The 27,320-nt window shown below is 46.9% G+C and overlaps 1 protein-coding gene across 1 annotated transcript in view; it reads left to right on the top strand.

The window, feature by feature from the left end:
- Nucleotides 1-27,320, top strand: part of LOC147894318 (uncharacterized) — a 107,333-nt gene that overhangs the window by 50,242 nt on the left and 29,771 nt on the right. The gene's annotated exons all lie outside the window — the stretch shown is intronic.

Below are 27,320 nucleotides of genomic sequence, written 5' to 3'. Positions count from 1 at the left end.
TCCACGCTCCTGTTTTGCCTTAAATAGTATTAATGAGGGTGGTTTATAGGCATGTAAAACCAGAAGACAGGTGTCAATTCCAATGTGGCTGCACCCTGCTTTGTAGACGTGCGCTACAACTGACTTGAGCCTCTACCTGCGAGCTGCGTCCCCCACGCCCCCCCAGCAAAATCTCTTCTCCGCCATGCTGAGGCCGCCATATGGCAGCGCGCAGTCCAGAGTACCTCAGGGTGGGGGCATGCTGTCCTGTGATGCCTTTGTTGCCACAGCCCACCCTACGGGCTGTGGTTGCCTGTCAGATTGCCAGGCAGGGGCACATTTCCCCTCCTAGTAGTTTGGCATTACTCCCTTGCAGCCCGGCAGCTACCAGCCCTTCGTGAGTTTCGAGCAAGGGCTGCACTTGGAGGTACACAGCAGAGGACAACAGCCAGCTCATTGTACTTGGGGCTGGCCAAGCGTGACCAATCAGCAAGGCTCATCACTTGAAGGTCTTGCCAGTCCTCTCAAGGTTGTGAACTCGGTGAAGGCAGCTCCCAGTTCGTTGTGTGCTTCACGTGTTACGCTCTAGCCGAGGTAGCATGACCTCAGAAGAATGAGTCGACATTTCCCTTAAGGATCTACGTTTGTAATATATTTGTTTGCGCTTCATGTAAATGATCGGGAGGGAATTAATGTCAAGGTCCTAGGTGAGGGCTGATAGCACCAGACTAGGTGGATCTAAGGCTAAGGGCCTAATGCAAGCAATGTGCCTAGGGGCAAAGGAAATTAAAGTATCCCATGAGAGGGGTGAAAAGATGCATTAGGAAAGGCCCTATGATGATGACATGTGGCATCTAGATCCATCTAGGGAGATGGGGCTTGCTGGAGTTAGCGAGAGAAGGAGAATGGACCTTTACGTGATTTTTTTTCTCTGAGAGCTCTCACGCTTTAGCAAGGATTTGGCTGGGAGGATATTATGTGGTGCTACTCCTGTGATATGTTGTAGTAAGTAGGAAGTTCATATCATTTGGTATCAGAGCGCTGGTTATCGAAAAGGTGGACGAACGTTGCGCAAAAGCAAGCGACGTTGAAATCTGATAGCGAGGCTGTCACTCGACTTTTATTGTTTGACCTTGGAGGGCTATGACTGTGAGTCCGTTGGGAAAGTAGGGCGAGATGTATCACGAGCCAGTCAGCCACGTAGCCAGAGAGCGTAGGCGTGAGATATGTGACGGTTTGGAGATCGCACTCAGCCTGGCAGCGCGCTGAAATTCAGCTGCAGACTTATGCTCTTGCGACAAATTTTAGGCCACGCAATTTTGTTTGGTTGATGGGACGAGGCGTTCGCCATTTGTGAAATCAGAAATGATATCAAGAAAATCCGCGAGGCCACCCACGTGTTTAGTGAGGCAGTGGATCGGTGGTGGATTAAACAACAGAAAGATGGTATTGCATCCACTACCTGGGAGGGGTTTAAAAGGGAATTTAGGAAACACTTCTTACCTCCTGACGAAGCATCCCGATCTTGGGACCAGTATAGAAACCTTCGTCAGAGAAATTTGTCAGTGGCAGAATACATTGATAAGTTTCAAGAGAGCGTAATGAAGGTTCATGAACCCCTAGCTCAATCAATCCAAGTGAAAGATTTCATATTTGGATTGAATGATCGGATTAATATAGAAGTTCGGGCTAAGTATGCGAACACGTTGGATGATGCAATAGCCATAGCCCTGAACTATAAAGAAGCCAAGGGCAGCAGGCCAAGTGGGTTTGCGCAGGTCGGAACCCAATATGGGTACCAGAAGAAATATGAGTTTAAGAAGAAGTGGATTAGTAAAGGGAGTGGTTCTCAGCCGAGTGGTCAAGCCAAGCAGGCGAAACCAGTTGAAACTCCTAAATCAAGTACCACCATTGGAGTGAAGAGGAAACTAACACCAATGGTAGCCCGGGCTTGGTCAAAGTCTCCCTTAAACCCAGAGCAAAGAGAAAAAGCGAGGAGAGAAGGCTTGTGTTTTGGTTGCCTTCAGCCTCATCAGTGGAAGGATTGTCCACGAAATAAGGATCGTCGGATGGTTGAGATGGTAGTCTCAGAATGCGACGTGGAAATGGAGGAAAGTCCCAGAGCGAAACAGATGCAGATTCAACTAGCGGGATCTTCTCAGAGGTCAGTATCTTGTTTGTTATGTGTGTCCATTGCTAAGCTAGTAACGAGTGCATCTGATAACATCCTATCTAGGCCCACAGCAACGAGGTATACAGCCTTTAATGATACAGAGTTAATTAAGATGAAAGGACAAGTGGCCAATCATGATGTCATTGTGTTGTTTAACTCGGCGTCGACGCACAATGTGATTAACTCCAAGCTCATGAAAAGGCTGAAGTTAAAGACTAACCCATCTGGCTATGCGTATACAGTCAGGATGGCAAATGGAAGTTCAACTGAAGTATGGGACCAAAGGGTTACCCAGTTGGAGCTTCGTATTCAGGACTATGCTGAGAAGCTTGATTTTGAAATGACTAAGCTTGCTCATGCAGATATAGCCCTGGGTATGGCGTGGCATTCTAGGAAGAATCCAGCCATTGATTGGAAAAAGCACGTATATCAATTCAAGATGAATGATGTGCTTTATGTCTTACGAGGTGAGAAAGATGTACCTCAGGGACCGTTGGTTTCCGTGATGGAAATCCGAAAAGCTCAAGAAGAGTTTTTATTCCTTTATACAGCATCGGTAGAGCCGATTGATGATTCTTCGGCTAGTACTGATGTTGTTCAAAGTGATGAGATGGCCAAGTTGGCTAATCTAATAGTAGAGGAGTTCTCTGAATGTTTTAGGAATGAGTTACCTTATGGGTTACCTTCAGAGCAGAACGTTCAGCATAAGATTGAACTGATCCCGGGGGCAGAACCTGTAAATAGACCTCCCTATAGAATGAGTTTTACTGAAGAGGCAGAGGTGCGTAGACAACTGGAAGAATACCTCAAGTTGGGACAGATTCAACCAAGTTTCTCACCCTTTGCTTCGCCAGTGATATTAAAAAAGAAAAAGGATGATACGTTTCGCCTCTGTATAGATTACAGAGCATTGAATAATATCATTGTTAAGCACAGGTATCCGATGGCTCAGATTGATGATTTGCTAGATGCATTACATGGAGCCGTGATTTTCACCAAGATAGATCTTAAGTGTGGCTACCATCAGATCCGGATTATAGCCGAGGATGTGCATTCAGAAGCAGGTTTGGTCATTATGAGTTTTTGGTAATGCCCTTCGGACTTACCAATGCTCCAGCTACATTCGTCATGCTTATGAATGATTTACTACGTCCGTATATCGGAAAGTTTGTAGTACATTTTATTGACGATATTCTAGTGTTCAATAAAAGTATTACTAAGCATCAGAAACACTTAAGAATAGTGTTCAGTACTTTGAGGAAAGCCAGTCTTTATGTAAATAAAAAGAAAACTATACTGTGTATGGTTAGGCTTGAATATTTAGGATTCATAATTACTCCAGAGGAGGTAGAAATGGATCCAAAGAAAGTGGCTGCGATACTAACTTGGCCAATTCCTCAGAGTCTGATCGCTTTGCGATCATTCTTGGGATTTATCCAATTTTATCGAAGTCATATCAAAGGATATTCCGAAATAGTATCGCCATTGACTGATCTGACCTTAGATAAAGTACCTTTTATATGGGGGAATCAACAAGAAAGTTTTAACACCATAAAACAAGCTGTGGTCACAGGACCGGTGTTAAAAATAGTTGATCCCCAGAAACCGTTGTTCCTGGAAACCGATGCAAGTGGCATTACGGTAGGAGCAGTTCTCCTTCAAGAGGAAAGGCTAGTAGCCTTTGAAAGCAAGAAGCTTTCTCCCTCTCAGTGAAATTGGCCAACTCATGAATTGGAGTTGTATGCTATTATCCATGCTTTGAAAACATGGAGGCATTATTTGTATGGTTCAGAGTTTTATGTAGATGTGGATCATGCTACTCTGAAACATTTTTGTAAACAGCCTGACTTGAGGGTCCACCAAGCTAGGTGGGCAGAGCTCATGCAGGAGTTTAATTTGACGATTCGGTACCGAAGAGGGAAGGATAATAAGGTTGCTGATGCGTTGTCTCGCATTATGCACAATATTTCTGCAAGTCTGCTCCTCCTACAACAGAAGTCCTACCAACTCGTGAAAAGAGAGAGGATTGTTGCCCTTGGTTCAGCCCCTGGGACTGAATCATACGTGACCCTAATTTTACCCCCAAAAAATCAGAAAAATATAGATTGTACACATTTACTTAAGAGAGAACTACAAAACTTTCAACTTCAAACTTCAAACTTTTATTGATTTTAAAGTCATGAATCATGAATCATGATTCCATGGAAGAGTCCAAGGACTGGATTCTGTCATCTGATACATAGTGATAGACACCAAAACATCATGATCAATCATCAAAGGTAGCAAGTAGTAGATAGTAGATACTAGAAAAGTGAAAGAAGCCTGGGCCCTGTAGACTGCAGGTACTACATCAAAGACAAGCTGGAAAACATCATATAACAAACTGAAAAGGCTGGTAGCCTGCAGGCTGCCACAGCCTGGAAACAAAACTGAAATGCATTACAACTGATGAGGCTCAAGCCTCAAGGTGCATCCTCATCCTGTGCCTCATCCTCATCATCATCAGCATTAGTGCCATCCTCCTCCTCCTCCTCCTCCTCCTCATCATCATCATCATCCTCATCCTCATCATTGTCAATCTCATCTACCTTGCCATGGGACTCCAAAATACTGGAGCTGCTTGAAGCTGCAGCAACATTCATCCTTCGTGTAACAAGAGGGGATGGTCCGGCTGGAATCGCCTCTTCTCGCTTTGTAGTCTCTTGCAAAGCAAGCAGCCTCTCATCATCCTTCTCCTTGTTGATCATTTCCAAAATCTTCTCAAATCCCCTTTCCTTGATTTTTGAGATCAGTCGCAAATTAGTATGGATGTATACTAATTGTTATGTATTCTTTGGAAGCAACCTATTTCTTCTTTTGGTATGTATAAGAGAGAACGTGCTCTAGTTCCTCTCACAAGGAGAAGCACATGTCCCTTGCAAGAGCACTTGAATAGCCAACTGCTACAAATTTGGAGTTTGAGCCCCAAACATCTCCCACTTCACCCCTTGGTGCATCCTCTTATCATCCTTCGCAATTGCCTGAGCAAATGTGCCTGACATGGACTTGTACACATCAAACTCATCAAATAAGATGCCCTTTAGAACAACAAAAAAATCTAAATTTGTATGATTGGACTTATTCTAGTCTTACAAAGGTATAAATAAGATGCCCTACCTCTCAACATCATACTTCGTGTTACCGCTCAATGATATCCATCCACCCATCATGCACCTCCTTATCACCATCTGGATTTTTCTCTCTCCAAATAAGATGGAGAACAAAAGCTGTTGCATGTAAAGGAGAGTGCATCATATCCCACCTATTAACACACAAGGCTCTGACATCAACCAACTTGGAGGAGTCTGTGCTATCTATAGTTTGTATCTTCTCCACCATTCGATCAGTGAGCTCTTATACAAGTCCCATGGTAGCCCCTTCGCTATCAGCCAAACGAAGGATCTTCAGAATAGGTGCACATATCTTCACTATGATTCTTGCTTCCTGCCAGAATGAGACACCCAATACAATGGAAGACACTTGTTGTGCTTTCACAGTGCGTGATACCTTCTTCCTGCAGTACTCATCACTAACAACCATACGACGCAATCTATTGTAGACTCTATCATCCAACAAGTTTGCTAACACAATAAACATGTAAGCAAACGGAGTCTGTGCAGGTTTCACTAATTCCTTCTTGTTGAAAGTTCTATATAATGCTAACACAGTGTGCTTCCGAGTAACAAACATGACAATCATGTTGGCACGTGTTAACATTGGCTTCATCCAAGCAAGCTGCCCAATGTCCTCAAACAAGAGGTCAAGGCAATGGCATGCACATCTAGTATAGAAAATATGAGGCCACTCCTCTACCAATTCTCCTGCTCACATGCAGTTAGATGCATTATCCATGCACACTTGCACCACATTATCTGGCCCAACATCAACAATGGCATCTTTTAATATCCCAAAAATGTATTCCCCTGATTTATACTGTCCACTAGTATCCACAGACGTCAAGAAGACTGATCCAAAAATGCATGAGACCATGATATTAATGATAGGCCTATGCCGAGTGTCAAACTAGCCATCACACACTATGCTGCATCCATACTTTTTCCATTTCTCCCGAAACTGTAGCAACTCTTGATCTATGCATACCACCTCATTTTTCAGCTCCGAAGTGCGCAAGGATTTATAAGATGGAGGCTTAAAGCTAGGCTCAACTTGGCCAATTGCACGGACCATTTTCAAAAAATTTGGACGACTCACCTTCCAATGAGGAATGTCCTTTGCAAAGAAAAAGCACCGAAGAGCAATGTAGGCATCCTTCCGTGCGTGGGAGTCCCATGCCTTAGCCAAGGCTCCCTTTGACACCTTTTATTTCTTCTGTTTTGGCTCATGTGCATATGCATTTGCACTTGCAGCACCACTCTCTCAAGCATCTCTCAAATCAGCCACATCGGCATCAAGCTCTTGTGCAAATTTATTTTTACCTACCTTTTCTTGTAACCTTTTGCAATTGTCTTTCACATTTTCAAGGGGGGAGGTGCAAGGGTCAACCGCAAGGCCTGTCAGCCCAAGAAAGTGTGCTCTTATGTGGGTAGGTCCCCCATCCCATTTGTGAGGGTAGTACTTGCATTTACAAGTGAACTGCCCCTTTCTCGAAGGCTTCAAAGTTCAGTGTCTCCACAAATTCCCATTCTTCTTCTTTCTTTCTTCCCATCAGAGAGAGAGAGAGAGAGAGAGAGAGAGAGAGAGAGAGAGAGAGAGGAGAATCTGAATTTCAAGACCCAAGATTCAACAGATAACATGGAAGAGATAAGAGGGAGTCACCTCGGTCCTCCTTCAATCAAATCTTGAAGGCTAAGATCACAAGAGCTGAGAGAATCTTCTCTTGCTGAAGGCCAGGTAATTGAGAACTCAAGATGGACAGTGGAAGGCTACAGCTTACGTCAAGTTTCAACAGTTGGGTGCTTGGAGGGCTGGCTATACGGTAGGATCTTGGTACAGCTGGCAGCTTGGCTGTATGGAAATTGTATGGCTGGGCTGAAGAGCCAACGTTGTAGGCTGTACGAAAATGTGTACGGTCATGGTGGAGCTTGGAGAACTGTGCCTACTGCGAATTGGAGAAGAATAGCCGTATGGGTGGCATCAAAGGTCTATAATTGTATTTTTTTGCCTTTATGAAATCGACATACAGAATCCGTATGGTACCAGGGTGGGGAGGAAGAAGCGGAGTAAGTGGGCGAGTCCGTGGGTCGAGCCTTCTGAGGAAAGGTGGACCAAGATGGGGAGAAAGAAGCGGAGTAAGTAGGCCAAAAAGAACCAACGGCAGCGTGCTTACCATAAGAGGCGAGCACAGGTAGCCGCCCAGTTCCAAGGGGATCAGGTTGGCGGCTCCGACCAGATGGACCTTGAGCTCTGGAGAAGGGGCTCTCAACTTCAGGCCACTCTTCAGACCCCCTCCTAGAGGTGAGACTCCATTTTCCAAACAACAGAGCAAGAGCAGACTCCAATGGTTCTCGGAGCCTTGGAGAGATCTGCCCCCCAGAGCTGCCCTCCCTCGTCCTTAGAGGTCTTAGGCTCACATGTTGCAGCGACCCTCGACCTTGATAGTGATAGATCCTTCTCCGCCCCCCCTACGCCCCCTTTGTACCGTTCCCCCTTGCCCCCCTCGAACCCATCCCCCCTCCCTCCCGTGCCTTGCCGCCCCTAGTGATTACCCTCAAGACTCCCCGCCCGCCGCCCCATCCCCCCTAACAGCAGCAGACTCGCCCGGTGCCTCTTCCTCGCGTGCCTGCTCTGAATGTGTTGCTGACCTCTACCCTTGAGCAAGGGCAAGGGCGAGGCCACCCCGCCGAACTCTCCACAACAACAGGTCAGCTCCCCTGGCATGCAGTAACTACTTCCTCACATGCCTCTGGGGAAGAAATAAAGAAAATGAAAGAAGGTTTATTAAAGTCTGCTAAAGACCGTTGCGTCTATGAGACTGAAAAAAACCGTGATACAATGAACAAAAGGATGGAGCTACTAAGCGAGCATCCTAACCCATGCCAGAAAACTGTGTAGACATAGTCAGTGATGTCATCGTACATGTCTGTCATAATCATACACATCCATACTGGCGTCATCACCCTCATGTGGAGACGTAGTTTGATCCAATACAATACAATACAATAGGCATACAGAACGACAAGATGCACACAATGACGGACTAGGCGGTGTAGGCAAGAAAGCTCGTGATGGATCGCTGTCTGCTATCTGGATGAGTAGCTGCCCAATCCTCAAGTTACTGCCTACGAGTTGGGCTGCCTCTACTGTGGGAGTTTTGGAGGTTGGGACCGTGGAACTCTTTAGAGATCCCCGACACGTATCCCATGCCCTTGGAGCTGACTATCGGATTTTGCAGCCCCGAAAGGGGGGTATTAGTGTGGTAGGATCTCGCACTCATCTAGTTCGGGTCCTTCACTTCGCCTCCAAATGTGTGGAGAAGTGGACCCCGGAACCACCATTTTCTGGAAGCTGAATGTAAACAGCTTATACACAGCCACATCCAATGGTTGAAGTTCAGCTTATACACAGCCACATCCAATGGCTTGTGTCTAGTGGGAGTGTGAGCATATTGGAGCCATCTATATATGGGAGTGTGAGCCCGTAGGATCCATCTTTATAGCAAGAATGATCATAAGGAAAGAGGTGTGCAACCTATGTCCATCCAAATCATTGCAAGTGCCAGTTTATAAGGTGGTTGTGTCATATGCCTAGTTGTCATCTAGGATTTTGGTTATATTATCTATGCAGCTTCATGATTTATATTACTTGTGTTATTTCCTACCCCTACGATACATCTCCGCTACCCTCTCACCGTGAAATCAATCCTATTAATTGCTAGTTGGAGCGAAGAAGAATTGTTTATGCTGATGAGTAGTGTGGCAAAGTACATAGGTCTTACTGTTATCCTTGCTTAACAGTTGTTTTACATTCGTGTTAAGACTATTGGTAAGTGCTCCTCCTATTGCTATAATTAGTAAACTAACCACTCCTAACTGGATGATTGCTTTTTCGAAAAAAAGGACTTGCATTGGAATGTATGGGGAAAGAAAGAAAGAAAGTCTGGCCTCATGGACCTATGAGACGAAGTACAATCAAAGAATGACTCATACAAGCCTCTGTGGGATGAGGCAAAGAGCTTGCTAGGGCCCTTGTTTATTGCTATACTCATAAGCTCAAAAAAATTAAAAATTTAAGACTAGTACTAGTACTCAAAATACATAGATAGGTGCCATGGTGGCTTTCCAGTGGGATGTAAAGATATCTCGTATCTGTATCTGTCGAGTCGTCTCTTGCTGTGGTGGGGAGTGTGATCTTCATGATCTCAATATCAAGTGAGCCATATAAGAGTTACACCTCAACGTAGACGGTCCTTGTTGGACCTCGTTCGTGCATGCTCTGGTCATCCTCTACATCATGCGTGTTCTATGTGTCTCTGGCTCTACGTCATCTCTTCCCATTGATCCACTCTACTCTCATGTTGGCTATAGCCTCCTCCTATTTCTGCTATGCCCTACCTTGTGGTTGACTCAAATGCATAGAAATCAGTGAGATGTCATTGTGCTTGATTTGTCTCTGCCCCTAGTGGCACTGTTATCTCTTGCTGTTTGGTCTGTCTCAATAGGTTCTCTCGGTTGTCGCCGCATATCAATCAAATAGAGGCCGATGCAGACTTGGTCATGAAAGTGATTAGTCGAGAGAGTGGACCAAAACCAAGTCTCTCTTGAAAGAGACAATGGTATTGTCCACAAATCTCATAGTAGACTGGGCAAGTGCATAGAAAATGCTCCTCTATCTCCACCTCCTCCAGTGTGCATAACCTACAGATCTGCGGCATTCTAGGTGTGCTTGCGGCTCTCCTGTCTCGATCCTTAGCCAATGGGATAAGACTCCTATTTGCCCAATGGCTATCCTCAATGCATGTGAGACTCGTGTGTCCTCCAGGTACCGGCGTTTGATAATCACTCCATCCTCCAATACTCTAAAAAGGTAGTTGTAGTAGAACTGGATCTTGGTGGGGAACTCTTGGTCCCCCTTTTCCAAGTCCATGATGTATAGAGTTGTAGTGCATCCAATCGTATGATAGGTTGATCTCATCTCGTGGAAACGCAAGTGGGAGAGTCGGTCCATTTGAATACTCGGACCCTGGCTAGCAAATCATTTGGATATGCATACATACCAAGCCATGCTAACCCCTCTCTCAACTACGTTTGAGTGACTCTAATGCCAACCTCGGTAGTCTCCAACTAGGCAAGTCTCACATTTTGGAGAGATATGTCACTGTCTGGAAAATATTGCATGTACACTTGTCGAATGTTTGATTGAGTGTGTCCTTCTTTGGCCCGGAAGTTGAATTGTGTACGTTATGGGGATTAGAGATGTGTTAGTAATTTGGGGAACATTGTGTTAGGAAATGTGCCTAGGATTGTCTCACTTGAGAGTGGGAGTGTGCTGATGCAAACAGATTGTCAATCGGAGGTCACGGGTGAGTAAGGTGTGAATTAGTGCAAAAATGAGCCTATACGGGAGCGCGAATTAACAAGTGCTAGGATGCGAAAATGGTGTGTAATGGGCTGAAAAAATACCATGTAGCATGGTGTTTTTGTGTGTGAAATCTAGGTTGAAATCGGGTTCAATTTGGGGTCCCAAATGAGCGAGTTATGGAGGGTTAACTTTATGACAAAATGAAGCCTTTTGGAGGAGTCTTGGTCTTAAATCTGTGTGTGAATGGACTTGAGACTTTAGGAAACTAAACAAGGTTTAGTTAATCTAACTAATTAGTCTAACTGTATGGGTAACCTAACTGCTAGTTAACCTGACCTAATTGTAGTTACTTTAACTAGCTTGGTTAATCTAACCTAGCTACAGTTAGACTAACGTAAGTACAGCTAATTGACCGTAGTTAACTTAACCTATAGTTACTAACCCGGCCTAGCTGATGGTACCTAACCTAACAAAAATTACAGTTTATTTTTTATTTTTTAATGAGAGGAGGCAGCCGTTGCCGGCGGTCAGTCGGGTGAGGGTTGTGGAGAAAGAGTGTGGGAAGAAAGTGTAGGGAGAGGCGTAGCGGGTGGCGTAGGGATAGTATAGAGAGGTGGGAGGGGCGTTTAGGACAGAGGTGGTGGCTAATGGAGGAGAGCGGAGGGTTGGTGGTGGGAGCTGTGGGCAAGGAAGAGGCCGCACGGAGGCGGCAGAGCAACAATCACTATTGGCGCTAGACATTACCATTGGCAACTTTGGCGCGTGTTGTGCCGCCTCCGTCGGCCAGCTTGCATGCGTGAGTAGCAGGTTGCAAGGAGTGAAGAAGAGGTATGAGAGAGAGCTGGAGAGAGAAGAGGGAAAGAGAGAGAGAGAGAGAAGTAGAAGTAGAAGTAGAATTTTATTATCGTCCTTGGGGGGCCAAAAAATGACCCATGGGACCTAATCCTCAGTACAAAAATCTCCTCCGCTGTGGAGGGGTCAAGAATTTTCAAGTTCTTGACGGTACAAAAAAAGACGAGTGACAAAAGATCCCATCGCTACCGGAGAGGCAGTGGAGAGAACTGACGAGATCTGAGTGGTGTCTGCCAGTATCTGTTGATAGTCGTCTCTAATGTGTGCATATCGGGGGCAGTGTAGGGCTATATGTGCCTCTGTCTCTACTGTCTGCGAATCACAGAATCTGCAAACTCTGACATGTTGCGAAGCCAAGCTCCTGTCTCTATTGCCAAGGTATGTGACCGTGTGCAAAATGTGGCAATATTCTTGCGATAGAGAAGAGGTATGGGAGTACTGATGTATGGTTGAGCAGGGGCATTTGGTGTCATGAAAGATGACCAGCATAAAGGATTTATTTAATCTTGATAGTATTCTAGCTTGGTCCTCTTTTCAACCATTGGTTTGTAGAGTGCATAGTAGGGACAACTGGAATTCTTGCATCTTGACCTTTTCAGGGGGCATAGTTAGGTATGATTCCACGTTTCATCTGCTGAACCATTTCCTTATATCTGTCCCCCATCCTGTGCAGATGATCTTGCTTTTAGAGAGAGAGAGAGAGAGAGAGAGAGAGAGGTGAGGGGATAGAGAGAGAAAGAGAGAGAGATAAGAGTGAGAAAGAAAGAAAGAAAGAAATTTTATTAGAGTCTTCGGAAGACCGATGGGTCTATGAGACTGAAAGAAAACCTGATACAAATCACAGTAAGGGTGGAGCTACTGAAACGAGCATCATCACCCGTGCTGAATTCTAACTCTGATCATACATAATCAAATACATCTGGAGAGAGGGTTTGGGAGGTGGTGGAAAAAGGGGAGGGGTGGGTGTTTGGTGAAAAAGGGAGGGTGGAATAAGAGAGGTTGGAAGGGGGGGTGAGGGATGGTGACGAAAAACTTGACAGAATTTGTAAGAAAGGAGGAGATGATCACCTACAATGCTCTCCTAAATCTTTGTTGATGTAACGGGATTGTTGAGGGCGAATGGATGATGGGTGGATGGTTAGGTTATCGCTCCGAGAAAGGATGGGAGTAGGGTGATGGTTGATGGGATTGTTGAGGGCGAATGGATGATGGGTGGATGGCTACGTTATCGCTTCGAGAAAGGATGGGAGTGGAGTATGATAGTGGTTGACAGAGAGAGATGAGGGTCTTGCGTAAGGCTCGAAATTTAGAAGAGGATGGAGTCTAGATGTGGAAGAAGAATAATAAGGGAGTGGAGAGGGGTTTTATAGGAATGGATGTGGGAGGGCTTTAGGGTTAGTGTTACATCCTACAACCTTCCCATGCGCATAACTTTTCATGGTTATCTTAGATTGCTTTTCTTTGAGCTTTACACATAGGTGTCTATTAGATGGCTTGATTTATTCTTTAAGTGGCTGCTTTTTAAGAAATATAAAATTTCTTAAGCCAGTAACCTAAGGTTTTTGCTTGGGATTCTTATTTTTTGCTAGATCTAGAAACTTTCTTTACTCTCTTAGTCCTTGAATGATGTGTTCGTCATAGTTCGTGGTAGTTTGTTTTTCACACATACTTGTGTACATCTACGTTTTACTTAAGACACTAGTATCCCCGGCAACGGCATCAAATGTAGGTTGTATCCCATTGCTTTCGCATAATGAGCATGGTATGCAGGGTGTGCAGGATTTTGAGACTTTTTGTCACCTATAGTTACATCGGTATCGTCGTTTTTCATATAAGTGTAGCTTAGAACCTCGGATCGTATTTCGGTGAGAGATGTAGGCTCAAGTGTGAGAAGCAAAGATCGTGCATGCTTGTGTGATAGGAACGTTCATCAATATAGTAGGGTAATGAAGGCTTTCGTCTCCATTGGGGATTTTAAGGTTTAGAAGGAGTTCAGAAGGAGGATCCAGGGTTCAGAAGGGAGTTCAAGGTTAGAAGAGGGATCCAAGGTTCAGAATAGAGTACTGGTGGAGAACTCGTCTCCCTCATAGATCATGGAGGTTAAGGGTTGAAAAACTAATCTAAGAGGAGAAGGGTTTAGGGGAAGCAGAAGATTGGGAGAGAAAGGTGGTGTAAGAGCATGGGGGTGGGGGAGAAAGAAAAGAAATAAAGATGTATTAACGTCTGCGAGAGGTCTTGCGAGCCTATGAGACAAATGCAAAGCCAAAACGTAACTCATACAAGCCACTAAGAGAGAGAAGAAGGGAGGAGGAGAAGGAGAAAAGGAGAGAAGGAGTTGTAATATTGGAAGAAAGAGGAGTAGGAGGCAAGATTAGGACATGCTTTTGGATCTGGAAGGGGGCATGGACACTTGAAGACAATTCCATAGAACACCAAAATAAAACTTAATACAATGTCCCAAAGAGTGTGGGCTTTATTTTATTATGGTATATTTATAAAAGTTAGAGAGCTCTTTCTGCTTATAGGAATGCTAAGACTTTCTATTTCTACATGTAGAACTTGCGTCTATGATATGCATATAGAAGTTACATGTAGACACTACATGTAGGAATCGAATGTAGAACTTGCATGTTGCATATAGGAATCGTATGCAGAATTTGCATGTAGAATATTGCATGTTGAATACCTAAGAGAGATTATTCCTAGCCTTATGAAAGAACAAGCGGAGCTTTGTCACTACTCCACACACATTTTGTCCTACTTAAGTCCATGTTGACATAGATTTTACATACACTTGGATCAATTTTGTTACTCGTCCTTGGGTTAAGAACTATTGTGATCATGGAGTTGTGATGCCGTGTGTGTAATCCAGTGGTGGCTGTGAAACTTGTGACGTGCCACTCGATCGTGCCATATAGTTTTTGCTCTGTTTTTCAGGAAGCCTATATCCACAATTTGTTTAAAAAGAGATGTGGCGTGCTTCTAAGAAGATGACTCTTTGATAGTCTGCTTGTCTGAGGATCGAACCGCCCATTGGGATTAAAATTGAGTGTAGACAAATGACCAAGATTTTGTAAAAGATTGCACTTTGTCAGAAGATGCGATTAATGTTGCCTTGTATTATTGTCTTATGCTATTGAAGTGCGAGATCAGTGTGTCTTGGATATTTTATTCTACGTCAGAAGATGGCTCGATCATTGACTAATTTATGGTGCAATTCTCTCTCAAAGTGCATATGTTCTGCATATTAATTCCCGAAATTCTTGATGGGGTCACTGATAAGTGGTATTACATTTAAATCATACCCATCATTGGAATTTGGCATGGAGTGTGATTTAGATTATCTGGATCTTGATATTCAAAATCAAAGATTAGGTCTATTTATGTTGATGGCAGCTCCAGTAGTGTCGGAGGTGATGACAATGCATGGAGAGAATCTGGGGACATTGGAGAGTAATATGAAAGAGTGTTAGTTGTGAGAAAAGAATCAGAGAGGAGGGAGGGAAGAACTGGACAAATGGTTTGAGCAGCGTGGTAATTCTCGGGGATAGGATTAGCAAGGAAAGAAAAGAAGTTAGGTGTGAGGTTCTGGTAAGTTTGCGACTTTGGGTTAGTTGAAAGTGGTGAGGCATGAGCAAAGAGATAATGAAGGGAGTAGATATTTGGTTGGAGCTCATGGAAAGTTAAGAGAGTAGTAGCAACAAGAGTAAGTGAGGTTATGAGATTTGCATGGAGAGTGGTCAGATACAACAAGTTAGATGTGAGATAGACCATTTCATCCTCTGATACTTTTTTTTTTGTGAGATGAGATCATCAGCTGCAAGGGTGGGATGTTGGTTATGTCATGCCTTGTAAATACGAGTGATAGCTTTTGTAGCAATGACACAAGACCACTAATGACCTTGAGGGGAGGACTGCCCATGAGACATACATATGTTATGAAGGCATCCATCATGAGTGCAGTAAATTCGGCATGTATTAACACATAGAAGATATTTTTTTCATATTTTGACAATCTTGGTAAATTTTGCGCAAAGCTTTTTCTCTTTTGAAACGTTCCCATTTGATGTTTGGATAAACGGATATGATCTTGAGTTGAAGTTGTTTCCATTAGATAAGCACTCTTGTTTTTTAAGTGATCTTTCGCTTGTAAAGGGGTCACAAGCTCTTAGTGCACCACTGTCATGCACTGTAGTGGGACTTGATTTGTGGTGTCATTCATTGTCTCATTGTTTTGCACTAGTAATTGGAGTTCAAGCATTGAGATGACTATCTTTTGGGATTGTATCTCATCCATTTTTTCCTTATACTTATTACTTATGGTAGATGGGTGTATATGCATCCTTAAGCCTTTTCATCTGCAAGGTGACCTGTGTTTGTTGAGGAATGACTTCACTGGTATTGGACCATTGGTCCAAGTCTTGTGCTTGAGCAGTCCTTGCCTCTGTGGTGGTGGCAAGTTGGTCTTTTCATAATTGAGATTCTTTTGTAAGCTCCTCAATGCTGAAAGTGCGTGTTGCCAAATATTATTGCATGTCTTCAAGTTTTTCTTGGCAATCTTGGAGTTCTTCTTCTTTTTGGATTAGAGTAAGACGAGCTTATGCAAGTTCCTTTGCTTGTTGAGCATGTGTTGAGGTCAAGTGGTCAAAGGAAGTCTGTTGGATTATCATAGCTTGAAGTGTTGCTGTCAGCTGTATTTGGCCCTGATGGAAGTTGGAAGTCAAATCTCGCACTAACTTATCTTGATCTTAGAGAGCTTGGTTTATACACACTTCTTTAACCTCTTTCTCTTCTATTTGGACCCGAAGTGCCGTGATCTATGTGACAATTTTATAGAATTAGTCTTCGATATTTATATGTGTCTTTTCAATTCTCAGACATCTTTATCCTTGGACAAGCTAGTGAATAATTCTGACATTTGAAGCATTTGGTTTGCTTGATGATGGAGGATGACAGATGGTGATGAGGATTGACGAAATTGTTGATATAATTGGTGTCTATGTAGCCATTTTGATGATTCTGTAGTACTTGCTGGGGTTGCTCTAATGGTAAGTCAGCCACTTGGGTACAGTAGTCGTATTGCTGATCTGGCACTAGATCTCCTTGTGGATCATTGACTGACATGATGTTGACGGGCGGTGTTGGTGCCGATGTAGCCTCGGGCTCTTGCTGCTGTTGATTGAGAAAATATTAGTTACAACCGTGCGTCGAGCTGTAGCATCTTTTGGGGCAATTTTTTATTTCCTACCTCCATTCCTTCTGAGGTGTTTGCATTATGTGATAGTCTGGAAGGTGATGACGGCTCTGACGCTGGTGATAAGAGGATGTCCAGATCCTCAATAGGTTTTGGCGATTGGGGGAAAGTCATTTCTTTTTCTTTTCTCTCTTTATTGATGATTATGGCCAATAAGTGAGAAGTCTTATATTTTTTGCCAAATGAACCATCGAGTTTCTTTGTGAAGAATTTGATCAAATGTTGGATCCAGTATTGCTTTAGTTGCCTACTGAGCAAAATAAATGTGTGGAGTGGGAGGCATCCATTCTTGCGTACTTGACCCCCATGATTTTGCGTTGGATGTACTCAAGGGTGCTTAGCTTTTCACAAAGATAGATGTCAGATTGGGGTACCACTAGGTAAGGGTGGAAGAGGGTGACGATCATAAGACAACCTTTTAGATGGAAAGAGGGTTTTATTAACTCAAGGTGATGTCCTTTTGGTTGAGTAATGCGCTGGTGACTTTTGAAGAAGTTGTTGCAGCCACTTCTTTTCTGGTTTGCGCTAGTTTTGTTTGATGATGACACCCTCGTTTACAGCAAGATTAAGTAGGAAACACATTACCATATTAGAGCCTAGAGAGTATTGGAAATATTAGGTTGCATCAGCTTTATGATAAGCAGTAGCCATTTTTTCAGGCTTGTGAGATAAGAAGAATAGATATTCCTCCTTGAAGGGTAACACCAAACTGGCCCTTAGGTAAGCATGGCTTCTAGCGGATTACCTGCACAGAGTTGGGAAAATAGCATATTAAGTTGGAGCTACCACCTAACATATTAAGTTGGGGCTACCACCCAATTTAGGAATCCATGATGCGTCTCATATTTCATTGCGGAAGCCACCTGTTAGAATATGTAAGTCTTTTCTATATTGCCACCTATGACCATATCCTCTATATCCGGTGCAGATCATGAGCTTCGTAGGTCGGTCCTCCATATAGAGTACCTGATTAAATGGAAAGGTCTACCCAACGAAGGAATTGTGGCAGCCTGAGATCATCGTGCAGGAGCACCCTCTGCTCAAGGTATGTTGATCGACATCAATTTTCCACGTCTTGAACAGCCACCATCTATCATTTTGAGGGAAAGGATGGCTATAATAAAGGAAAAACTTAAGCTAAGTTAGTGGGTAGCACTAGGGGATATTCAGTAAAGAGAGGGCTAAATAGGAGTATGTGGGGAAGAATTAAGGAGCCTCAGCTTCATTCCATTGTAAATAGGTATTGATTAGATACCCCCCCCCCCCAACACACACCGCCGATATCCCACTTTTAGAGGACATAGCCACACTTAGTGCCTGTTCCTTACACACATATCACTAGATCCACCTTCCCACCACTCGTTGGATCGATCCCCTTGACAGATACTGAATGAGAATATTGTACCCTGGTACATCGGAAGAAGAGAAACTTTATTTGTTGGAATGAGGAAGAACACCGAATATTTTGTTTTGTAACAAGTCCAAGGATTTTTTGTGAAAGTTTCTCAAGCAGAGGCCCATATCCCTTATCACTAACCCGATCATCCAGCACACTTGTGCCGTGTCACTTCATGACATTTTACCAACCCTCACCAGACCTCCCATATTTACCACGCCCCACTTCCTGTGCACTCTTCATTACGAGTGATATCAAAGATCATGGAGGGCTTTATACGGAGTACATTGCACATCTATCCTCAAGCTACATAGTGGCCGAGCCAAAGAACATGAACAGCTTTGTACGGAGTACATTGCACATGGTATTAGATACACTAGCCACGATCTTGGCAAAGCTATTCAATGAAAAATGACTTGTACTGGTTTTCCCCGCACTCGGACCCTCAACAATCCACAAGGCTAGGGATTGCATGAGTTTGGAAAACTATAGGACTGTCATGATTGGACATGTCATACAAGATTTATGCAGCCGCACTTGACACTCATGTTACCCAAGAGGTAGAGTGTGTAGGAGATGGGGTAGACATGAGATCATGCTACACTGGACCACATCTTTACATTCAAGACTGTCATTGAGAAGGCCCGAGCATGGAAGCAGAGGACTTATTGTCGCTTGGGATTTCCACTAGCCTTCAATACAGTACCACAAGCCTGACTTTTCAAACACTTGCTTGATCTCGAATACAGTCAGGACATTATATGGGCAGTTCGGGCACTATGTGAGTGGGTATCAGGTAGAGTCAAGACTTCAACGTGGCGGACAGATATCATGACATAATCGGAGTCAAAGAAGGTTGTCTATTATCACCGACCTTGTTTGGCTTGTACATCAACAAGCTCGAGTCCTTCATCCGACTCTAGGAGGCTCAAGTTCTTCATTAGCTTGCTCCTTGATTTCAATTCCTTATACACAGATGACGTAGTCCTACATAATTCGTGCTCGGGATGTGCACAAGACTGCTTTTAGTAGCACATTCGATCACTATGAGTTCTTGCTAATGCCATTCTGGCTTACCAATACCCCAGCTATAAATGACTTACTATTTGTGTATATTGGAAAGTTTGTAGTACATTTTATTGATGATATATTAGTTTAAACAAAAGTCTTGCTGATCATAGAGGACATTTGAGACAAAACAACACAATACCAACATACAATCATTACAGCAGAGGTGGGAGAGCGCTCTCCATCCCAAGCCTACAAAGACTTACACTGGGGAATCTGATATCCTCCAGCGAGATGTGCTAGCCAAGAGTCTCGCCCCACTTTCCACCATCGTGAAGAAAAGCTCGAACCATCGAGGGGACAAACTATAAGCTGAACCATCGAGGGAGAAAATGAGAAAGGGGGAGAGAAAATACTCGGTGTGCACTATTGTAGGTGAACTAGCTCTGATTGAAGTGCTTCCCAAAAGGCTCTAAGCCAATATGGTGATGTGGCGCTGCTGCTAGCTCCTCCCCCGTGCGCTGCCTCCTCCCTCCCCTCCCCCCTACCTGCTGCTCCCCCTGCCTCCCCTCCCTCTCTCCCCTTCTCTACTTCCCTCGCTGCTGCAGCCCCCCCCCCTCCCCCCCGCGATGCTGCCAGCTCCTCCCCTGCGCTACTGTTTGTCTACACGCCCCCCCCGCGCTGCTGCCTACACCGCGCCCCCCCCCCCCCCCCCCGCTCTTTCTTTGCTTCCCTCTCACCCCTCTCCTCTATCCTCCCCTCCTCTCCCTTCCTCCTCTCCTCTTGCTGCCCCCCCCTCCTCCTTCCTAACTCCTCTTCTCCTTGCTCATTCCTCTCTCTCCCACCTTCCTTTCACCCTCTCCCTTCATCTAGAGTACCCCTATTCTCTTTTAGGGGTCTCCTGGGCTTCAGGAAAGCGGATGGAGTTCTTTTTTGTGTTTGAATCGGCCTATCCCACCTCGATTGACGAATGGGTTCCCATTCAGTCAATCCGTTACCGCACACACCGGCCGCGAGAACTGTCACTTTCTCAAAAGACGAGTTGTAGCAGTTGCAAAAGGATTTGGAGCATCAGTGTTTCATTGGCTCCCACCCCTCCAGGTCACAAGCTAGAGATTGGATGCTTGCGGCGCTTCCCCAGGAGCTCGCCCCCTACCTTAAGGATGTTCGTTTGTTGGTACGAGGTTTCTTTCAGGTGTGCCTAGATTCCCTGGACGTCACAAGAGACTTGCTACAAGCCGGGTTTCTGTTTCTAGGCTACAGGAGGATTTTTTTGTTTCCCTTTCAACTAGGCTTTGATCCAGTTGAAGAGGAGAAGCAGGGAGTTTCTGTTTTCATTAGGTTCCCTGGTCTCCCCTCAGTTTATCACCAGCTTCTTTCAATTATTGGCGAGAGGTTTGGTGTGGTAGCAAAGATCCTTTCTCTTCCTGGCGAGCCCTCTTCGGCTGCTGAGGCGGTCAGGATGGATGGGGTACCCAAGGTTAGGGTCATTGTCTAGGACCCTAATATTTCAGATGACCACATCATGCTACAGCGACCCGATGGGTCTTTCTTCCGCCAGAGATTTGCGGTTGTAGGTCGGTAGGACCAGTGCAGGATTTGCAGATCCTCGAGGCACTTCCCCAGAGATTGCCCAAAGAAGAAAAAGAGGCCTAGAAAGCAACCAGCTCGTACTAGCTTACGACAGAGAGCAGGAGCAAGACCTACTACTCCACAGGCACTGCCTTAGAGATGGGCTCCCCCCCCTCCTAGGGCTACTCGAGTCCCTCCTGCACCCCGCACCACCTCTGGCCCATGGTGGGTTCCGGTCGCGGTCAGGCCTTCTACTTTAGATCACACCTCCACCGCTTCGGAGGTTACCCCCTTGGAGCCTCGAGAGGAGACTAGTGTTCAGGAGCCTTGTTTCACTCTACCCCAGGATCAGGCTGTACCTTCCTCAGTAGCCCAGGTTGTTGGCACCTCGTCCGTAGCACTTCTTGATCAGGACCCAGTACAGGTGCCTCCTTTTGTTGATAGAGGGAAGGAGGTCTTACATTCTCTCCCTGCTTCAGTAGGGATCCTTCGTACCCCCTCCCCAGGACTGGCTCAGAGGAACTCCTTTTCCGCTCTGGAGGACCTCTCTGACCTCCCAGATGATGATTTTGTACCTTCCACTTTCGGAGAGCCAGTTATCAGCATCCCTTTTGAGAGATCTTTCTCACTTTCGCTTGTGGACTTTCCTCCCCTTGGACCTTGTGTGTATGGCAGGAGGTTACCTCCGGTGGAGGGTTCTTTTTCTGCGACTAGGTCGGGTAAGGTATTCCAACCCGCTTCCTCCCGCCGATGAGGATAGCCAGTTGGAATATACAGGGATTGGGTGGCATCCCTCATCGCCGTCATAGACAGCTGATCATGAATGAGCTCCATCTAGGTGTTTCAGGTGGTTCCCTAGACATTCTTTTTCTTCAGGAACACAAACTGGATGTCAGAGATTGCTCCAAGTCAGGTAAGCTGCTTTCAGGCCGAACTTTTTGGCTTCTTGCCTTGGGAACCAGAGGAGGCACATGCATATCAGTTTCAGATTCTATTCTGCCTCTGATAATTGGACACGGTACCATAACCCCCTCTAGGGCCCTGTGGGTTTTACTTCTGATTGACGGACATAAGGTTGGTTTCCTCAACCTCTATGCTCCGAACAACAGAGGGGACCATGTTCTGTTTTGGAAAGAGTTGCTCTCGTGGGCTGACATTGCAAATTCGTGGATTATCGGAGGTGACTTCAATATGGTTGAGGCACCTTCTGATAAGCAAGGGGGCAGAGAGGGTGGTATTCATTTCCTTGAGGGAGCAACTTGGATGCCTTCTTATTCAGGTTCAGTGGCAGAGATGTTTGGTCAGATGATGCATTTCATATTCAGTCTTAGTCACTTTTGTTTTCATGGTCGAACCATAGGGTGCAGATGCCTACCCATGCTCGGATTGACAGATTCTATGTGGATGATAGGGCTCTTGATAGAGGGGGGACAGTTTGCATTGCACCTGGTGTTTCCACTTCCGACCATTTTCCGGTAGTTTTGTCCATCTCAGAGTCCCATTCCAAACCCGGAGCGAGCGCACAGGCCTACGCGCCCAGAGCGCCCATGGGATATGGGGTCTCTCTCCAAGCTAGCAGCCTGTATCATCTGTCACCTGACTGCTCCAGATCAGGGGCTGTCTGTCTATCTCCTCTCAGCAGCTGGGGGGAACCTGAGAGAGGCTGTGCCTCAACTTCCTCCAGAGCGAGACGAGGCTATGGAGGAAGGGGAAACGGGGCTGAGTCAGTGGGGCAGAAGTGAAAATCCACCGGATAGACAACTGCCAATCATCTCCTCTCTGGGGGATACACGAGCTAAGACCATGCTGAAGCAAGAGCTTCCACGTCTGCCCTCCTGGGATCAGACCGCGGATGACTAACTTGCCAAGTAATGCCTGACTCTGCAGTTTTGGATCTATGATGCCAAGACCGCCCTCTGTCTGGGGGAGAATGACCGTGTGCCAGGCGACTCGGGCTCTGGTGGTGCCGGAACCATCTAAGCCAGACCAAAGAAAGTTCCGCACCAGTCTCCTCAGCTGGGCTACACACGATCTCGAGAAACACCAGCAAGATGCCATGTACCAAGCGGTGGCAAGAAGGACCTGATTGACCACAAGGACCCTGCATGCCAAAGATAGCCGAGAGCCGTGCTCAAGAAGGCTAGCTTCCGTCGTATGGAGACTAGGACCGGTAAGAACTGCTGAGCCGGCGTGATATCCAGACCTACCTGGAATCCCAAGTAATGTGTCGTCTGTCCTCTAGGAATCCAACGAAACCCCAAGAAAATACCCCACTGTGAGCTGGCTACCGGATCCGTAAGAAAACCAACTGACTTATGCCAGTTGATTTTCGCCCCAGCGGCTAGGCAAAAAACCTCTAAAGACAGTCTCACTCGCTCCAGTGACTCGATATCATCCTGCACATACAGGGCCGTGTCATCTACATACTCGGAGTCCAGAAGTTCTACATCGTTCCGAATAGGGAGGCGCATCCCTCGAAGACCAGTGGTACGGGCTCGTAGGAAGTGAGTCATGGCCTCTGCAAAAAATAGGAAGAGGTAGGGCACAAGCGAGCAGCCCTGACGCACCGAGCGCTCGAGGGTGAATCTCTCCCCCATCTTGCCGCTGATGATAACCCGGTTGGAGGCCGACCTGTAGAGACTAGCAATACCTCTGATCCACTCGTCCGGAAAACCGAACCGAGAGAGTGTACCTTCCAAGAAGGACTAGTCTACCCTGTCGTACGCCTTCTCAAAGTCAAGAAGGAGTATGGCAAGGTGCTGGCCACTGTGCTGGGCCCACTCCGTCGCCTCTAAGAATGTGAAAATGTTGTCTAAAATACTGCGATCTTGGACAGAACCAGTCTGGGTGTCATGGATCAAGTCATGTAGCAGGGAGCGGATGCGGTTACTGATCATCTTGGCGAGGATTTTGTAGGCAGTCGGGAGGAGGGTGATAGGGCGCCATTGTCTGATCTCCTGACGGTCCCCCCCTTTGGGAATGAGGCAAATCAAGCCTGTCGCAAGGCTCTCTGGCATCTGTCCGCTGGAGAAGATATGCTGGAAGGCTGCGAGCAAGGGCTGGTGGACCTGCTCCCAAAAGGTGGTGAAGAAAGCTCTAGAGAGCCCATCCTTACCTGGGCATTTCTGCCCATCAATAGCGCTCACCGCATCCTGAATCTCTGCCACGGTGAAAGGAGCGAGAAGGGTTTCACTCATGCTAAGCTACACGAGCGACGGTGTATACCTCTACACCTCCTCCCTGCAACGGCGGACACGAGGATCTAGGGCTCCTGCTGGAACAGGGATCTGTAGAAATCTGTCGCCAAGTCTCGGACCTCGTCTGGATCTGTCCTGACACTACCATCCTGCGCTCTAAGAGATCGGAGCTGTTCCCTGCTGACCTTTGGCCATGAGTCCTGAAGAACTCTCTGCACATCCTGTCGCCTTTTCTAGCCCAAAAGGACTTGGAAGCATGAAACGAGAACTCTGAGCATCGCTAGGTGATCTCCTCTAGCATGGCTTGGGCTCTAACCTCCTATCGTCTGAGCTGCTCAGAGCCTAGAGAAGACTGCTGCATCCGCTGTATCGAGGCAAGATCTCGTCTGAGACCCCTCTCCTTCGCCAACCACTGCTACCTGACTTGAATCGCCTCCTGCTAACAGATGAGACTAGACTCGGCAAGAACCTGAGCTACCTGAGCTGCCATATCCCCCATGGGGTCCCAATCTTGCTCCCACAGGTCCACTATCCTGCTGCGAACCGCTGCTCTGGAGTAGATGGAGTCTGGGATCCGGCATGAGCATGGAGGTAAGGAGTGAGAGGCTGAGTCCAGGACTAGGATGACCGGGGCATGGTTAGAGAGGGTCGTTCCTAGAACCACTCCTGACTCTCCACCTCTGCCTAGCGCCCAATCGCTGACATAGAAACGGTCCAACCGCTGCAGAAGTCTGCCTCCCTCCCTCCTATAACCCCAAGAGAAGTCCAGACTCCTTGTCCATTTGCAAAAGGAAGGCTCCCGCCAGCTGTCCCGACCTCCCACAGCGAACAAGGAGTCCCAATCTGCCTGCTCCGCTTGAGCTATACCGATGAACTCTCGGCCGCGTCGCTGCTGATCCTCTAAAGTCTCAAGGTTATTGAAGTCCCCTCCTACAATCCAAGAATCCATCTCTAGCCATAAGTCTGTTAAAGAGCTCCAGAAAGTGGCTCTCCATCTGAGGTCGGTCGGGGCATAGATATTGAGGATGCCGATGCGAGATCCCTCAATATTCAAGCCCACCCAAAGCGCTCGTCCTAGGATCAAGGTGCAAAAACCACACACATGCTGAACTAGAGAAGCATCGATGGAGGTACAGACACCCCCGCTCCTCCCCTGCTCGCCAATCGAAGGTTCCCAGTAGGTGTGGGAGCGTCCTGTGAGGAGCTTCCCACACTTACTGGTCTGAGAAGCCGAAAGCTTGTGTTCCTGCAATAGGAGCACATCTACCCTTCCCACCAAGGCTATGGCTGGAGCTCGTGTCTGAGCACCATCTTCCTGGGGCCGCAGGTTCCTGATGAGTGGAACTTGTTGACGTTCCAAGAGATAATACGTATACTCATGAAGAGGGGAGATGGGCCACAAGCAGCTGTCTGTTTGCGGTCGATGTCGAGGTGGTCGGAGGATGTCCAATGTGCAGATGAAGGCGCTTCTGTGAGGGTTTCGAAGGAGAGGCTGGATCATCGGACCCATCCTCTAAAACCTTCAACAGAGGGGAGAGGCCCTTCGTCCCATGGTGGTAAGCTCTCTGTAACCAACTTGAAGCCTCCGCCAGGGAAATACTGTAGAAGCCCGCTACCTCTGAGGTCCTCCAAGGGCAGCGCCCTTCCGTGTAGATCCACTCCAGAGGCGGTCAAATGATGACCAAAAGGCGGAATCGTTTGGCGCTATGGCGCCATCTCAGACGAACGTCACCCTCCTTCCACTGCTGCTGAAGAAGCTCCGTTGCTCTGCTACCGATCCAGTCCTGCACCTGCTCCTGGGACTGATCTCGAATCGTCTCCCAAACATTTTCATTCGTCCATTGCTCATTCCCGTCACTGGTGATAGTGAAGGAATAGCTAGGACCATCATGGGAGGCAAGGTTGGACACCTTACCCTCCCCCCCCTTTTGGAGGAAGAAGATGCTGATGTCTAGGCATGCAGGGAAGGAGCCAATACCCAGTGCATCCAAATAATCCCAAGGTCCTGCTCGGTAAAACTCCAAAAGTAGAGCTCTAGGAGCTGCCCTTGGGTGTGGGGACGAGGATGAGGAGTCTGAACCAGAAAGAGGGTTGCTGGCTCTGTCGAACAAGCTGGAGTGGTGCTGGCCATCTACGGGGAAGGGCCTCTCCCCTCCACCGGGCCAGGAGGGATAGGCGCGGAGGAGGTCTGTGCTGGCTACGGGGCCGCAGGCGGAAGGGGGGGTTCCCTCGGGATCATGTTCGAGGGAGAGGAGGGGGCTGAAACCAAAGGTGCTGGGGGAAAACCCGGAGGGGGGGGAGGTAGGGGGACCGAGGAGGAGGGGGGAGGGGGGGGGGTGTGTGTGAAGGATGAGGGGGAGGCTGGCTGATCTTCTCCTTCCCCTTATTGGGCTACTGCTGATTGGTGACCACAGGGGTCTCTTGCTGTAGATGGGAAGGCTTTTTTGGTCCTGTTTTGTTTCCTTTCCGTTTTCTTTTGACCTCAGTCCAGCCTTCCCCTTCAAGAGGGTGTGTCGATGCTTGGCGGGGGGGATCCTGAGTTGCCTGGATGGGGGCCATCTGAGGTTCTATCCTCGTGAAGCGAGGGCAGGAGCGCGCCTGGTGCCCAAAGCCGTGGCATCGCAGACACTGATCTGGGCGACCAGTGACCATAATGCGTTGCGTCACCACACCTATGTCCATCTCAATCTCGAACTCCGAGGGGATACTCTGCGGATCTAGGACTGCCACTTTGACACGTGGCACCCCTTGGGTTGCCGCCGCATCAACAAAGGTGTCCTGCATGAGCCAGCCAAAGTGCGCCCCCAGGTCCTTGATGATCAGGCGAAGCTTTGTTGCGAGGCCTAGGAAAATGAGGGTAACTGGATGGCGAGGAATGCGGAAGCGGGCATTGAAGTCCGCTACATTGAAACCCCTATACCATGGGACCATAAGGATGATCTTCCCACCCACAGAAGTAGGGGACCGTCAGACCATATCGCTCGCAACCTGTGCTGAGGAGAGCTTGAGCCAGAAGATACCACGTCCCATGAGTGCGACCTCCTCAATGTGGCTGTCCTCAAGGTAGAGGGTGGACTACTGCAACCAGTCCCTGATGTCTGCTCGTGAAGGGGCGTAGCCAATGACTCTCCCATAAACGGACGTCTAGGAGAAGTCAGTGGCGGCCTGCTTCACCTAGGAGACCTGATGCTGTGTCAGTGTTATGCGGTAGGCTGATGGAGGGGGGGGGTCCGTTTGGGCCACCGGTTCCGGGCTCACGGCCGCCATACTGCACCGACAAACTGCGAAAGCTCCAAAAGGCGGGGAAAGGAAATGGCAGAGGCGAGGGAGGGGGGAGTGGGACGGAGGCAGGGGAGGAAAGAGGGAGGGATG

This window comes from Dipteris shenzhenensis, chromosome 14 (genome assembly GCF_047967505.1).
Source record: "Dipteris shenzhenensis isolate YYH24624 ecotype China chromosome 14, Dip_SZ_1.0, whole genome shotgun sequence".
Classification (NCBI taxonomy): Eukaryota; Viridiplantae; Streptophyta; class Polypodiopsida; order Gleicheniales; family Dipteridaceae; genus Dipteris; species Dipteris shenzhenensis.
Note: the sequence above shows the minus strand (reverse complement) of the source record. Positions and strands in the feature narration are given on the sequence as shown.